Here is a 13,242-nt window from a genome sequence, read left to right as displayed (position 1 = left end):
AACCTCTCTCTGGGCTTGTTGCTGTGCTATTGTTTTCAGACAGAAAGAGGGAAAGACAGAGAGAAATGACTGATGACAGATCCCCAATGCTCAGCAGTACATCTCTCGCTACAAAACCACACAGCCAGTGCCCCTCCAAGCTTTCCATCCATCCATCCGTCCACATGCTCGCTGGCGCTTTGTGTTTTTCGTTTAGTTTGTTTGTTCTGACATGTTAATGGGACAGCTGATGGACTGGCAATCTGATCCAGCTAGAGGGGCAGGGGCTGCTGTGTTTATTTTATTCTGACAGCGAGAATGAAGGTCAGCAAGCTCATAGCTCACCTGCCTTCTCCACTCTTTTTCTCCCTGTCTCACTTTCTGCTTTCGCTCATCCTTCCTCCCTAATGTATTCCTTTTTGCCTCGTTCACTTCCATCTCCCACGGTGTGTTTTTGGGCACATCCGTCTCGGCTCATTTCCGCTCTCATGTTTAGAGCTCTTCTGAAACATTTCCACGATGATTGACCGACTGCTGCAAGGAAAATTGGTACTACAATTTAGATGAACTTCGATGCAATACTGAAAGTAATACCCTGCACAAAAGTAAGAAAAGCTCAACTAGCACCTTCTGGGATAAGAAAAAGACTGAAGGCAACAAAAACATTATGAAACTCACAGGACTAATGGAGTTTAAATAGAGTGCAGACTGCCAGGAAGAAAAAAGAAAGTATACTGAAAGAAGATACAAACTAAACTTAGACAGAAGCTGATGCAGGCATGTGGATTAAAAAGCAACAAATATATCCTCCTTTACAAAAAGCATGCCAAATCATGTGGAAAAGAAGTCTCCACATGATTTGTTCCATCTCTTAATTTAAGACAGCTGCCTGAAAATGGGTAAGTATTAATGGCTGATCAGGCAGGCTGGTGTGCTGCATGCCACAACAAGCCCAGACCACATTAGGCTGCTGCGACAGGGAGTGATGGAGGAGGTGAATAACTCACTGTGAGCAGGGCAGAGCCACAGCACAGCCACACACCACTAATGGTGCCTAGGAGTGCAGCAACACTTCACAAGGCCTCAGAGCATGTGGCAACACAGAGTTTTGACCCTTAACACAGACAGGTCAGAGGTGTGTGTGTGTGTGTGTGTGTGTGTGTGTGTGTGTGTGTGTGTGTGTGTGTGTGTGTGTGTGTGTGTGTGTGTGTGTGTGTGTGTGTGTGTGTGTGTGTGTGTGTGTGTGTGTGTGTGTGTGTGTGTGTGTGTGTGTGTGTGTGTGTGTGTGTGTGTGTGTGTGTGTGTGTGTGTGTGTGTGTGTGTGTGTGTGTGTACTGCAAATCAATCTGAATGAGACGCAAGGATCAAGACTTTTAATTGAGGGTGCTAGACGGACCGAGGCTTGTATATTAGTTTAGATACATAGTTAGTATACGAGTCAATTTTAAATATTATTTAGAAGTGAAACGGACCTGACAAAATACCTACATTTAGACGTTACCTGTTGGGTTTGTGTATTTGCAAATTAGGACTGTTTGCTGGTAATATGACTCAACAACCAAACCTATAGTCAGTATACCAAATGATTGAAAGAGTTGACAAAGTTGATGCATTTTCTTACTGGTTCAATTTATTTTCAAAAATAATTCAAGCAAACCAAAATGCTTCAGTAAAAGTTGTGTGGAAAAGATCACCCTGTACTCATTGCTTAGATGTTTTGAGAGTTAAAAAGTAAAAGAAGAGGCATGTAGGCCCAAAAGATCGATATGAAGAAGCTAACAAACCTGCAACATGCAGTGAGGCACATCCTTAGTAAATAGGCTGTCTGCTCAATCTTTCTATGTAGGCGAGCAACGGGGGTGCCTAACAACAGGGGGCCTTTTATCTGCAAAATAAGTCTTGTTTACTCAGATTGAAGTCAGATCACTATTTTGCTAAAACATACTGCAATATATCAACAATAAAATCCTACATTGTCTCATCCCTATACAAGGTTCCGTTTCAGTATCATTTCATATTTTCTCAGTGATCTTTTTGTGACACCAGAGAATGGAAAATAAACACAAATGTCACTGTTATGTGCTGCATATCTTACTGTCAGTCATCAGAATTAGATTTCCTCACTTGGGTCCATGCGCTGATGATGCAAGATCACCAAAGTTACCCAATGAATAAATCAAAATCAGTCAATATGACATTTTTAATCATCCTAAGTCAGTGCAAATACAAAAATAGCCACAAATGAAAGGATAAAAGAACCACACTGGAGGAGTGAAATAAATAGCTAGAGGTTCTTTAGGGTGCTCAGAGCGTCATCAACAGGTCTCTATACCTGTAAAAGTCTACGTGTACTTGTTAGCACTGGTGTCGTCACAAATATATTAACCACTGGGACATGTTCCATCCACACTCTAGCATTCTTAGTAGTAAATAGTGCTCTAATATAGCAACCTAAACGTTAGCAATAGCCAGTTAACCCTAGACAGGTGAACATTTTCAGCGGTCAATCATTGGGAAGAAACAAAAAACTAGTACAATGAGAAAAGCCTCTCTGCAGATAATGCGAGAAGACCAATGAGCAATCATTAGAGAGGGCGAGAGAAGGAAAGATAGAAAGGGAAAGGAGATGAGAGACAGAGACAAAGGGAGAGAAAATAAAGCTTGCTGTTTTCCTCCATGCTTAATCATCTCTATCTCTGTTTATTTACTTTCCCACCTTCCCTTTAAAGCTGCAGGGCCTTTAACACCCTTAATCAACCTCTCCCCAGCAGGGCCTGTAGCAGGCATCTTCACTCACCTACATAATTGACTCTTCATGTTTGAGAGGCAATAAAAGTTTATGACTATTAAACATAACATCAAGCGGGCTGTCTTTTTACCAAACTATTAGCGAGGGGAAGGCTCGTTGTGAACCAATAATTAATTGCTTACTGTGGGGATGCCTAATTAGTATTACCAATTGTTGGTGTTATTAGCTGATTAGAGGGTGGATTTGACAGCCTTGAAAGGCTGTCACAGTTGACAGAGGAGAGGATAGGGCATCTATCGGTGCTTGGAGGTGCCAACATAATTGGGCTTTATTTTTTTGGAAGTACTGCTTTCACAGTCTCATGGCCATCAGGAAGTGACAGAGCTCTTGTGTGAATCCCAAGGCTCCTAGTTGATTTTAATAGCGGTGGACTGGGGGGAAAAGGGGTTGAAGGATAATTGACTGCTTGTTTAAGCTTTAACGACTTCACTCGTGTGTTGGCTTATAATTGGAATTATTCCGAGCGTTAGACGTAAGGTATGTGTTACATCCCGCCAGGACATTCTATATTAGACACCAACTCATCCAGGTTACACCTTTGGGTCAGAAAGTATAGAAACTGACACGAGCCACTCTCCTCTGTATAATTGTGTGTATTTTTAGGGTTTGGTCTGAAATTGATATGGGAGACAGGGGCGCTGCTCAGTGATCCATCCATCGGTGCCAACCTTGGTGGGTGGCCGCAGTGACAAATTTAGAGATGGAATGTTCCCTTCCACTCAATTAGATCAGGCCAATGGGCCATGACAAACGTGTCTCTGTGTCCCCAAGAACAGAGCCAAACTTCCCAAGTCAGAAATTCTATCAAGACTTCCAAACTTAATCCCTTTTCTCAACTTTGAAGTTGAGAAAGCACGGTTGTAGAGCTCTGCAAACACAATCTTTCATTGTTGATCTTAATTATGACATAGCTATGATCTGGACATAGAATTTCACATTGGTTTTTTTGCGGGCTTTCATTCCTGCACATGCAAATTCAAAAAGTCCAGTCCATGCTACTGTGTGTGCGTGCGTGCGTGCGTGCGTGCGTGAACAGATTTTAGTTGGCAGAAGGAAGGTGGTGAGTCATCCCGTTTCTAAATTCAGGGATGGAGTGCGAGCAGGAATGACTTTTGACAGAGGGATTGGGATCCGAATGAAGCTGCCTTTTTATCGGTTAGTTAAACGAGGCCAAACCCTATTGTTGGTCATTTGGCATGGCGGCTGATCAAAGTTTGGCACAATTCAAAGCACATTTTGATAATCTATGTCAAGACTGCAGAAAGCTGAAGAAAAAGTTTAAACCAATACACTAGGCCAACAGGAAGTTCTGTATTATCAGGACATATTGGAAGACTCACGACAGTATGGTACATGCAAACTGAGGGAAATGCCCTTGTTTTCTCTGCTGTGGGATCCTCTGTGGCCTAATGTCATACATCACAGGTTTTGATCCCACAATCAACATTATCTTCACATATTCATCAACTTAGCACTCAGGGTTTTCCCTGAACTAATTTGAAAGAGGGGAGGGGGAGCAAAGGCTGGAACATGTTTGTGCCTGCTTTACAAACACACAGCATCCCATTAGGGTTGTTCACCAGACAGTTTTATCTTTTGGGCCATGCAGAATTAGGTAATTGTTTATTTTTAAGGCTATTCCTAGCTTGTGTAATAAAGGGATGCCCGAGGCACATACACACATTATTGTTTCAACCTGATCTCACCAGAATGCGTGACTCCACCACGACTTCTTAACACCACAATGCGTGGTGGAGTCACGAACTTTGTTACATTTACGTGTCGGCACCACGCAAACAACCCCAATGTAAAGTGAATGAGGCTCCTTTGTCGTGGTGCACACACGCATTTCTACAACGTCCCGCAGTGAGCTTTTATTCTATAAAACGTTTTTTTAAATCTACTTTATATCTTGTAGTAACTCACGGGAGGCTTCTTTTATTTTATTTGTATTCATAATAATTTAAAAAATTCGTCAGAATGTAAAAATTGCATTAGTTACGAATTTGTGTTCTCAAAAAACAGTGCATTGTGTGTAATGCAACTGTGATTTTTATTAAATGAGTTCGTTTTTAAGGAAGGCCAGAGCTTCAGCTGTGTCAAATAGATTGTTCCCTTTAGTTAACATTATTTAAAAGATAATGATCATGTCCCCTGTATTGTATTACGAGCGTCCATTCCCATTGGATAACGGAGAATTTTACACCCGGAAGTAAGTAGCCTATTCTCCTTACTGTCGATTGATTTTACAGTGATATCTGCACTACTCATCGACTAAAAAACACCAGATTATCCTTGTTAATTACACAACATTGATTGGTTTGAATTGTGTGCAATGCTTTTGTATTTTTCCCTTTCGATTCGGAGAAACAAATGTTTTTTCTGAGTTTTAGGATGGCCGAAGACACTACACTACCCAGAATCCTCAGCTATCGTTTGGGACTACACCATGTGCTTAGCTTGACAAACCCGTGATCGGTCCTCAACCTCTGTGATTGGATGCGCGAAGTTTACACAGAGCCAAAACGGACTTTGAAATGGAATGAAACCCATCGACGGCACACTATTCAAAACAGGAATCGAACGTGTCCTACCCCCCCCCCCCCCTTAGGTCACAGGCTGCTCCAACAGTGCTACGCAATAAAACAGATAGGCCTACACAGAAAAAATTGTGAAATAGTGCAATAAGAGTCTACAAGTGATTGGAATATGATATATTAGATAAATAATTTCTAAGTAGCAGCCAGATATGGATGTTGTTTCTAAGTTCAGGTGTTTAATAATCGTATAGCCTGTGGGATGAAGCTGTCTCTGTGTCTGGTGGTTTTAGTCCGGATGCTGTGGTACCGCCTGCCAGACTGCAGCAGACAGAACAGTTTGTGGCTGGGGTGATGGGGGTCTTTTATAAACCTGAGGGCTTTCTTTAAGGTTAACCTGGTATTTTTACTCCACTACATTTATTTTAGTTACTTTACAGATTTGGATTAATGATGTGAAATATAAACAGCCCTTAAATCAGACTTTAGTTACACCTGAATGAAATTCAGTGAAGGTGATTGTCAAGTGCCAACAATCAGGAGAGATATTTGATAGTTGGTGCTTGAGAAGACTACATATTTATCTGCAGATCCGTTTAAAGCATATTCATTACTCGTTATTCTCTAATAGTTCATTAAAGACTGTATATAATTGCTATTTTGCACATCCCTTTCAAGATTTCAAGATTTTCTAAGGTTTATTGACATATCATATACACAACAGTGTAGTCACTGAGTCACAGGTTCCTCAACAGTGCATTACAAGACATCTATCAATATGTGTGTATACTTCCACCATTACACTGTCGTATTCTGCACATTTCTTATACTATCTACATACATAAGATTATAATTAATGTGTATAATATCAGTTAAAATAAGTGCTTCAACATAGTTAACATTACAGGAAAGTTGATTGTCAAGTTCCAAAACAAACCATGCAATTTAGACTTTGTCAGGCTTAATATTTAGATACCCCCAAAGCTTTTTTCCTATTTAAATGAAGACCTTAACCTAAAGTATTCTTTAATGTTTAAATAAAGCCTTATTAGTTAGCACATCCTCCTATCAGGCACTAAACTGTTTTATTCTAGATATCATTTGAGTATCTTCTTGATATTTTCTATTCTATATTTATATCATTGACCTTCTACTTTCCCACTATTTTGTATGTACTCTTAATATTTAAATGTTTTCATAAAATATAACACATTCAAAAGTGCTTTACAAAAATGAAAGACATTAAGAAAAAGGCATTTTAAACAGTCATTAAAAAGCAACACAATCTTCCTGCATTGCAATTACTCTAAACGTGCAATAACGTGCTTTAACCAGTAGGTGGTTTGGGTTAAAAAGCTGTCAAGTTTACAGTGTTAACAAAATAAAATATACTGCTGTTTCTGGTTTAGTTTACGACGAATATTATTATTATTATTGTTATTATTATTGTTTTGATATTTGATATTTGTAACACAAAAGCGATGGAAAAACCCCACAGCAACACAGAAAAGATGGCCTTAACATGACCCAGCGGTCTAGTAGTTAATAAAAAACAATAATATCAAAACAAAATATGACTACTAATTTATTGTGAAATTAAAACAGAATGGTAAAAGAATAGTTTCCGGTCTAGTCTGATGCCCGATCTCTGTAGATAAATAAAGAACTACGACAGATGTGTAATATTTAATGCAGCCAAACCATTTATTACAATGCATTCATGTGATGACTTTCAAAGAGTAAAGCAAGCACTGCTGAATAAAGTATGATTTTCTCTTTTACGAAACCTTTTTTTATATGGAATGCAGTTGGAGGTCAACCAATCAAAGAGCTTGAGGACTGATCACGGGGTTTGTCAAGCTAAGCACATGGTGTAGTCCCAAACGATAGCTGAGGATTCTGGGTAGTGTAGTGTCTTCTGCCATCCAAAAACTCCGAAAAAATCTTTGTTTCTCCGAATTGAAGGGGGAAAATACAAAAGCATTGTACACAATTCAAACCAATAAATGTTGTGTAATTAACAAGGACAATTTGGTGTTTTTTAGTCGATGAATAGTGCAGATATCACTGTAAAATCAATCGACAGTAAGGAGAATTCTTACTTCCGGGTGTACAATTCTCCGTTATCCAATGGGAATGGACGCTCGTAATACAATACAGGGGACATGATCATTATCTTTTAAATAATGTTAACTAAAGGGAACAATCTATTTGACACAGCTGAAGCTCTGGCCTTCCTTAAAAACTAACTAATTTAATAAAAATCACAGTTGCATTACACACAATGCACTGTTTTTTGAGAACACAAATTCGTAACTAATGTAATTTTTACATTCTGACGATTTTTTTTAATTATTATGAATACAAATAAAATAAAAGAAGCCTCCCGTGAGGTACTACAAGCTATAAAGTAGATTTAAAAAAACGTTTTATAGAATAAAAGCTCACTGCGGGACGTTGTAGAAATGCGTGTGTGCACCACGACAAAGGAGCCTCATTCACTTTACATTGGGGTTGTTTGCGTGGTGCCGACACGTAAATGTAACAAAGTTCGTGACTCCACCACGCATTGTGGTGTTAAGAAGTCGTGGTGGAGTCACGCATTCTGGTGAGATCAGGTTGCATTGTTTACTTTGGTGGAACAATCACCATCAGTATGAGCTGTTTTTTCCTTAAACCTGCTCATAACGCAATTACTCTGCACACTATATCCTTACATACTATAGTGCGGCAAAAGGGCAATGGCCTTTGCGGAGGTCTGAGAATATGTAACTATCAGGAAGTCCAATACACTGACAAGTCTCCTATGGTCAGGGTAAATGTCATAATCTAAAGAGGTTGCGAGTTCAACTAGATGGCATAATTAAAAGGGCACCAGTCAAACCATGGAAAATCTAAACTATATAATACTTTTCTTCTCTCCAAAGTTTCACTGGACGTTTAGGTAACATGCCTCATTCATGTTATTCAACAAAAACAACAAAAATCATGCAGGAAAATACTTTAGGGGAACTCGCTATTTACCCTTAAAATGTACTTTCCTGAGAAGAGCGAAGAGGGTCGATCAAAGATAATGCTTAACACAGGAGATAATGTAGGGTTAGTAAGTGTTTAAAAAGATGTACGATTGTGGATTTAGTTTCGCATTAGTTCCATGTCTTGTGAAGGTTATAGCAATTAACTGATCCAAAAGTATGCAAACGATCTAAGATTTTAAGAAAGTTGAACATTTGAGGGCCACTGATCTTTTTCTTCTTCACAACATGTGGTCACATAATTAGTGGAGGTGTAGCTTTGCAGGTTGAAAGTGTTCTTGATGATCAAGGCTTTGCAGACTGGAAAACATGTTTTTTAACGTAACAGCCTACCTTTAGGCAGGGTTAAAGACTTCATATAGGAGTTACCGGATATAAGTTTGCTAAAAATTGTTTGTTCTTGAAAGAGAAAATTAGGAAAAATGTTCAAAGAGAAATGAAAGAGAGAGGAAGGTAATTAGGACCACTGTGCATAGAAACAAGTTCAGATTTGTGTAGCCTTGATGGCTATAAACTAGCAGAGCAGGACTTACTGTGGGAAGAGCGGGCCAAAGACCTGGAAGCCATGTCTCTTCTTAACAACAGAGCGCAGTCTCGTTCAATTACCGTTAACTTACAATCAATAAGATGACCTACAACACATGAGTGAAACTTGGCTGCCTTCACTGATGCCTCCATTTTGGACACAAAGAAAATCTTCCTCCCCTATAGATTTTCCCCTTGTCCTTAGGCTGGTCAATTACATCAATAACTCCCAACACCAACAGAGGGAAATAAGGTGGAGTAGCTCCTCTGCGAGTTCAGTCCCCTTTCTTTCTTGACATTCTGCCAGGCAAGTTGTAATTTTTTTATTTATTTTTCATCGCTTTCAGAGCCTTCCTGCAATTTTGTAGCTGTCAGAGCCTGGCAGCATGGCAGTTTTACTGTACTCCCTCACTGCGTATCACGACAAGATGAAATCACTGCCTAAAGTTTGGCAGTCAGTGAGACATGGCCTGTATGCTAATGAGAGCACGGGGGGGCACTATACCCGTGTAAAGCGGGTGCCAAACCTCCACGCCAGTGTGAGTTACAGCAGTAGCAGTTTGCTGAAAGCAGTGGGAGGTCTCCATGTAATCACTTCACTTTGTATTCAGAAGACAGCAAAAACACCAAATATATTATATGGAGTATAGTTGATCCATCTGAAGGGAGCAGGAAGTTGGTGGGGGTGTGTTGAGGTTTAGAAATGTTGTATGTCTCAGCATACACATTTGTGAGTACACATACAGCTTCCATCAAACCCAGGGAGCAACATTTGCTGCAATCCTGCTGCGAGAGTGTGATATGTTCCCTTTTAAATACCTGAAAGTTGTGCTAAAGGGCAGGACTAATATAATCTCACCTATAATCATGTACTGTAGAGGTCACCTATCACAGTGCACGCTCTTCCCTGCCGTGCATCATGAGCATCCCTTGTTACTAATCCCTCTTTCCTTACCCTAGTGAAGTTTAAAGGAAACTCCTCTTTCATCCATCTTCAATAATATCCCCTTTTTGGCCCTTTCAGGATGATTTGTAATTGTTAAGCCTCTAAAGTCACAGGGTGTGGTGTGGACAAAGGGTTAGTTGGAGCAGTTCATGCAGACAAAAGACTAAAGACATGAACGGGATGAGCAGGGAGGATGAGGTTTCCTGCGAAGGATTGGAATAGAACAAAAAAGCCGTCAGTTCACGAGCTGGGACTGGAGCTGGTTCCCCGAGCAGGGATATCAGAGGGACGCCAAACTTGATTCTTTTAGGGATATTTGATGCTTCAAGTCGTGTGGCGGGACACAGGCGGGCCTATATGCACACTCAAACAATGAAACTTGTTATTCCACCAACCTTTGTTTCTGCCTGCCAAGCAATAAAATGGCGGATAGCTATTGATCAGGCTATGTATGTCCGTCTGCATCTTAGCTGATACCAACAGCTCTGGTCTAGGACCGATGTAATGAAGCAAGTTCAGCATCATCAGGGAAAACGTTGTGGCTTTAAAAAAATGTTTAGGTAATTTATGTGCTGTCTCGACACGGGGTCTGTGTAATTTCTGAAATTCTTCTAATTAAAACAAATCAGGGTTCTTGTTGGACTGCTGTGATGTGTGTTAAGGATGAATACATTTGAGATAAGCTCTAATGATCCTCTAGCCCAGCGGTTTTCAAAGTGGGGGGGCCAGAGAGCTTCAGGAGAGGCACAGCGTGAGAAAAAAATAACGTGAATTTCAGCTAGTTAACTTCAGCTAACTTTATGCGAGGTGCAACATGGATCGATTTTTAGTGAAGTTACCTAAAGTGAGAGAGGAGACAGCGTCTGGCAGAAAACATCACTTTCACACTTTTGGCTGTCTGTGGAGACCGAGTTCCCCCACCTCGCCAAAAAGGCTGTAAAAGTGCTCATTCCCTTCACCTCCGCCTACCTGTGTGAGTGCGGGTTTTCCGCATTGACTTTGATCAAAAGCACGTACCGGTCAAGCAGGGGCGGATCTACCGGGTGGCATGTGGTGGCAATTGCCACCCTAAAAATAGCCTTGCCACCCCAGTTGTAAGCTTTGTTTTGAAATAAGAGTTGTGGCTCATCGGACATTTATGAGAGAAAATCCTTAATGTCCGAGTGCAAGTGAATGCAGCACAAGACGCAAGTCTTGTAACCCGCCCTGGCGCGAGCGTGGAAATATGATTGGCGGCTATTTCATTTGAACAGGACCGCGCAAAACGAGAAGCATTCAGACCCAAGTAGACGGAAGAAATTAGGTATTTGCGGTCTAACGGTACGTCCACACAGCAGCTTCAGAAGAAACTTCCACCGCTTCTAATGCTTCTCTTGACTTTGAATGGGGATGACGTCACTTTGCCTCGCTTTTCGCCGAACTGCATTGTGGGGGAGCGAAGCGAAGATTTCCAGGATGTCCAGGATCTCCAGGATTCAAAAGTTGAGCAATGTTCAACTTTTGAAGCTGTGCTGGAAGCGCCAGCCAATCAAACACGTTTATGCAAATCTGACAGTAGAAGCGCGAGCCAATCAAACCGCGTGTAAGCAGGGAGAACCAGACCGCAGTTCATTTCCTCATATTCCAAACGAGAAATTACGGTAGCAAATCACTCGGTTCTTTACGACCAGAACTATTAACGGGATACAAACCGGAGGAACCAGGCATGGAGGGAGGTGGCAGAGACAGTGGGTGAAACTGGTAGGTTTTCGCCTGTTTGGGGAGTTTATATATATAAATATTGCTCGCATAAAATCCCCGGGGTTTTTTGCTTTGTATGTCGGGGGCGGGAGATTCATGTGATTGGTTGTTGGTCGTATTGCTCGCAAAAAATCTCCAAGCTCTCAGACACGCCCAGCTCCAAGATTTTCAAGATTTTTGAAAAGCTGCTGTGTGGACGTACCGTAAGACAGAGAAGAGACTGTCAAGTTTGGCTGTACTCAGCATTGAATCAAAACGCACTAAAGCTCTAGATCTTAATAAGTTTGTAAGGCGTTTTGCTGAACAATATGGTAATCGCCGCATTCAGCTGTTGGCATGCCAACTTGATGTTCTGCTCACGGATGACTCGATGAGCATAACAAACTGTTAAGATGATGACCTTACGTGTGTAAATATTTGTTTTTCTTTGTGGGGGGGGGGGGGGGGGGGGGTCTGCCCCCATAAAACAGTTTTAAGTTCTGAGAAAGTCAAATAAGACTGAGTGTAAAACTATACTTCCCAGCCAAAAAAAAAAAAAAAGTAACCACTTTGATGACTAGGCCAGTAGGTAAGGACTTTCCTCTGGATAACAATACCCCCGCATTATAGCAACAACAACAATAATAATAATAAAAATAATAATAATAATTGGGAGGGGGGGCACGGCTGTTCTTATGTTCTCTGAGGGGAGGCTCACCTTCCCACACTTTGAAAACTCCTGCTCTAGCCTATTCTGCTTTGACTTATATTTCGTTTAGGTCTACTCTTTTTGATAGTTATTAATTCACCTCAGGTTGGGAAAGGTTCTTCACAGGTCAGGATTCAAATTGTCCATGAAGATTTATATTTTGGAGGACCAGGGTCGGGATCTTGGAAGTGTGGAAGAATAAAAGAGTAGGATTGGAGGAAATATCTAGCCTGTAAATGTTCTGGGATCTTACAGGAAGCAATAGTGGATGAAACTGGCGAGAAGGACATATAAAGTACTTTGCTTAGCATGCTCTTCTGAAACCCATACCCAGATAAATGGTGGAAAATGTACAGATGATTGTGCTATGCACGGCCATTGTGGGTCAGAAATGTATGTACAATACATTTCACCAAGGAGATCTCATTCATATTTGTTGAGCATATCGATTCTGGACAGCAACCAGCCTTTAAAGGTAACCTGGTTTCACGGGAATGTACTGTACTGTGTTAACACAAACCGGTATGATGTAGGTGCTGGATTTAAGCCCTCTTTATACAAGAAAATAAACTTGGCAGTGAAACTATTGTCTTTTTGCCTTGCCTTTTTGCCATCATCAGCTTTAAAATGAGATTGTTGTAGAATGCTCTATGAATGCAAACACTGAACTTGTGCTGGCTCCTAATCAGTTAAATATCTAAGTGAAATGAAATGGTGTTTTCAGGAGAAGGAATTAATGCAAGAAAAATACCTTTTCCCTCTCACAGAGCATGTCAGAGGTGATGAAATGAATCAAGGGACGTTAGCAGAGCAAATAGATGCAGGCAGACTTGCATGAGACACATAGTGCATCATGTGAATGCCTGGCATTGGCGAGGAAATGGTGACAGATATGTTGAACACAACCCTTCATTTATATGATAAACAGCTGAATTGTAATACTAGCACTTGCATTCCTTCCTCTCTCATTAGGCGGTGCTGTT

This window comes from Pseudochaenichthys georgianus, chromosome 11 (genome assembly GCF_902827115.2).
Source record: "Pseudochaenichthys georgianus chromosome 11, fPseGeo1.2, whole genome shotgun sequence".
NCBI classification, from domain to species: domain Eukaryota; kingdom Metazoa; phylum Chordata; class Actinopteri; order Perciformes; family Channichthyidae; genus Pseudochaenichthys; species Pseudochaenichthys georgianus.
This window is presented reverse-complemented; position numbering follows the sequence as displayed.